This window comes from Schistocerca americana, chromosome X (assembly GCF_021461395.2).
Source record: "Schistocerca americana isolate TAMUIC-IGC-003095 chromosome X, iqSchAmer2.1, whole genome shotgun sequence".
NCBI lineage: Eukaryota > Metazoa > Arthropoda > Insecta > Orthoptera > Acrididae > Schistocerca > Schistocerca americana.
In genome coordinates this window covers 844,980,986-844,985,594 of record NC_060130.1, presented here as the reverse complement: position 1 = coordinate 844,985,594, position 4,609 = coordinate 844,980,986, and positions in this window count along the sequence as shown.

Genomic DNA, 4,609 nt, shown 5'->3' with positions numbered 1-4,609 from the left:
AGGTCAGGACTCTGTGCAGGCCAGTCCATTACAGGGATGTTATTGTCGCGTAACCACCCCGCCAAATGGTTCAAATGGCTCTGAGCACTATGGGACAACATCTGTGGTCATCAGTCCCCTAGAACTTAGAACTACTTAAACCTAACTAACCTAAGGACATCACACACATCCATGCCCGAGGCAGGATTCGAACCTGCGACCGTAGTGGTCACGCGGTTCCAGACTGAAGCGCCTAGAACCGCACGGCCACACCGGCCGGCGCACTCCGCTACCGGCCGTGCATTATGAACAGGTGCTCTATCGTGTTGAAAGATGCAATCGCCATCCCTGAACTGCTCGTCAACAGTGGGAAGCAAGAAGTTGTTTAAAACATCGATGTAGGTCTGTGCTATGATTGTGCCACGCAAAACAACAAGCGGTGCAAGCCCACTCCATGAAAAACACCACCACACCATTACATCACCGACTCCGAATTTTACTGTTGGCACTACACTCGCTGCCAGATGACGTCCACGGGGCATTCGCCATATTCAAACCCTGCCATCGGATCACCACACTGTGTGCCGTGATTCGTCACTTCACATAACGTTTTCCCATTGTTCAATCGTTCAATGTTTACACTCCTTGCATCAAGCGAGGTGTCCTTTGGCATTTACCGGTGTGATGTGTGGCTTATCGGCAGCCGCTCGACTATGAAATCCAAGTTTTCTCACATCCCGCCTAACTGTCATAGTACTTGCAGTGGATCCTGATGCAGTTTGGAATTCCTGTGTGATGGTCTGGATAGATGTCAGTCTATTACACATTACGACCCTCTTCAACTGTCGGCTGTCTGTGTCAGTCAACAGTCGAGGTCGGCCTGTACACATTTGTGCTGTACGTCACCCTTCACGTTTCCACTTCACAGTCACATTGGAAACAGCGGACCTAGGGATGTTTAGGATTGTGGAAATCTCCCGTACAGACGCATGACGAAAATTTTTGACACCCAGTTACCTGACCACGTTCGAAGTCCGTGAGTGCCGCGCAGCGCCCCATTCTGCTCTCTCACGATGTCTAATGACTACTGAGGTAGCTGATATGGAGTACCTGGCAGTAGGTGGCAGCACAATGCACCTAATATGAAAAACGTATGTTTTTGGGGGTGTCCGGATACTTTTGATCTCATAGTGTATGAGAAAATAGAAACATGTATAACCAGGGAAAAGATAGATACTGTCTGTAGGAAAATTGAAGAGACGCTGTAAGGAAACAAAACAGCTTAATGACTATCAAGAGCTCAGCTGGAATATCAGAACTAAAGAAATAAGGGAAAGCTGAAAGGTGGAAGGAGCATATGGAGGGGATATATAAGAGATCTGTACTTGAAGGCAGTATCATAAAAAGCAAAGAGGATGGAGATGAAGATGAGATAGGACATGAAATACTGCGAGAAGAATTTGACAGAGCACTGAAAGATCTAAGTCGAAACAAGGCCCCCGTAGTAGATGACATTCCGTCAGAACTACTGATATCCCATAACAAAACTATTCCACCTCGTATGCAAGATGTATGAGTAGGTGACATACCATCACATATAATTCCAGAAAGCAGGTGCTAAAAAGTGTGAATATTACCGAACTATCAGTTTAATAAGTCATAGCTTCAAAACACTGACTCGAGTTATTTACAGAAGAACGGAAAAACTGGTAGATGCCGACACAGCGAAAGATGAGCCTCGATTCCGGGGAATTGTAGGAACACGCGAGACAATACTGATTCTACGACTTCTCTTAGAAGATAGATTAAGGAAAGGCAAACCCTTCATTTATAGCTTTCGTAGATTTGGAGAAAGCATTTGAAGATGTTGACTGGAATATATTCTTTGAAATTCTGAAGGTAGCTATTGGGAATGTCTACTCCACCACCACTAACAGTCGAGAATCTTGACGCCAGATACATATTGCAGTCCTTAAGTGACTTCATTCAACGTTAACCGTAGCTGATAATCCTTCAGTGGGTATTGCGCTTCTGCCCTTACCCAGATGCTTCAGGTTCTGTAACTTGCAAGCAGGAGGACGTCTGCATACTTGTAATATAATAAGTAATATATAAACAAGGCAGATTAATTTTGTCAGAAGTAGTGGGTAGTACATGCCAGACCTACATTTTGTATTCAAAAGGAAGATAGAGGTGAACGAGGTAGACAGCCATGACGATGGCGAAGTCTGCGATGCTACAGCAACAACGACAAGCTACTTCCAGTGAGTCTTCTGCTTTTGTAACACACCACCACGCTAAGTCCGTAACTTACGACAGTAAAAATGCCATATGTCGGCATTAGTCAGAGAGACCTGTTTAGTCGACAGAAGCATCATATTTCGCTTCGCACATTTCAAGGAACATGATCTCAGAGGTATACTTGCTTCGAGGTGCACATAACCAAGGAAACTCGATCTTAAAAGCACATACTGTATTTCAATATTACAAGCGGCAGGAACTCAAATGCAAATGTTGTTGGCCTATATCTTGTGACATATGGATTAAATTGGTTGTCAATAATTACAATTTCGTGATACAATGAGCTACTGCTGTTAACGTGGCGTTTGATAAAGCAAAACGTTGCGTCTCATATGTCGAAACAGCTGCTAGTGGTCGTCTGCCTCTTCTGCCTGGAGAGCGCGGTGCCTTACATGCTCCACTCTGTTAAGCGTCCACGTGTGCACGTAATGTTGGTTCTATAATTCGGTACATATTTTCAGCTCTCCTCTGAAGTCTAATAGAAGCCCTTACCATCTTTTCTCAAGATCCAGTTCATGCTACTTGATTTGTGAAATACCATGCAATAATGGCATGAATTGTTTCCAAATCTGAGAAATGCTCTTTTTGTGGAGGTCTTTCAGTTGATGTAATGTTGTCATATGCAACTTTCCATTCTGAAATTGAGTTTTTTTCCTTTTCTATTCATTATTACCTGCCACTTTCTAAGCTATCAAGAAGACTAGGCGTTCTACTAATCCATTCGGATTATTCCAGTCGTGAACATCGAGAACATTTTAGTTTTCTCTCATAGTTACAGATAAGCAGAAAACGAAATTGTAACAAATTGCACCATACGTCACTATCGTTGGCATGTTACAACAAAACTGTAGCAAACTGCATTTACAGTGACACTGGACATTAATATGGGATGTATCCACCTTTCGCCTTTGTGATAGTTTGAACTCCGGTTGGGAGACTTCCAGTGAGCCAGTGAGGTGTCTGACTGTCTTCAGAAGGATGACAACCCATTCTTTCTCAAGAGCCAAACAGGAGAACGTAGAGTTGTTGGACACTGGGGTCTGGAGCGAATTCGACGTTCTAACTCATTTCAAAGGTGTCCTATTCAGTTCATGTTGGGACTATAGGCAGGCCTGTCCACTTCAGTAACGTTATTATCCAGCAACCATTGCCTCACAGATGCTGTTTTGTGAAAGGGTGTATTGTAAAGCTGATATAAACAGTCAACGTCTCGAAATAGTTCCTCTGCTATGCGCAGTACACAGTGTTTTAAAATGTGTTCATACCCGTTCACATTTACCGGTTTCTTAGCGCAATAAGGGGAATATGCTCTAACCATAAATGGCACCACAGATCTTAACACTAGCCCTTTCCCTGTATTACACTGATGGGACCACACATGATGGCAGGCATCCGCCTCCTTTTGAGACTGCTCACAAACAAACCTATCTCTCCTACGGATCATTAAATTCATGCAGAAACTGAATATACACAATTCATTAAACCTGAAAAAAAAGAGGTTTCGGGTCATTATTGGGAGTTTCTGAAATACATATCGATATGGAAGAGAACGAAAATGAACGTCACATTCGCAACTGAAATAATCCAAATGAATTGGTAGAGCAATTAGTTTCCCTTCTAGCTGCGAAAACAACAGGCAATAATGCAGTTGACAATGAAATAATGTAAATTGAAGAGGAACGTCATGAAGCTTTGGTTATTGCCTGAAGTTGCAAATGATGCCATCGTTTCTTTATAGTGCAGGAAGTGCAAACAAGGAAAAGTGTAACGCCTTCTTTCTACAATCAAGAAATAGAGAGAGAAAGAGAGAGAGAGAGAGAGAGAGAGAGAGAGAGAGAGAGCCATGGATATGACAGGCCAGTGAGGATAGCAAATATCAATATAAGGGCACTTTTCAATCTTTGAGATAATATATATGTGTGGTGAAACAGTGCAACAATAAAAAGGGTAAGGTCCTCCGTATGAGTACTAAAGTATTACGATTACATGATAAGTCTCCAAATTTAAAATTATCGATTCAACTAATAACAAGGGATTAGGTGAATCATTATTGATAGATGATGACATCCGTATTGGTATAGGAGGTAACGAATGTGAAGCCTTCTCTTAACGTAATTGAAAAATGATAATTTCTTAGCATTAAACTTCAACAACTACATACTGTTTCACTAGGCTCATGAATATAATGTATAATTATATCCTCGTGTGAAAACTGGTGCTTGCAGCTGAATCGAATAAATGGAAATGGAAATGTCGTGTGGCTAAGGCCTCCCGTGGGGTAGACCGTTCAAAAATGTTCAAATGTGTGTGAAATCTTATGGGACTTAAC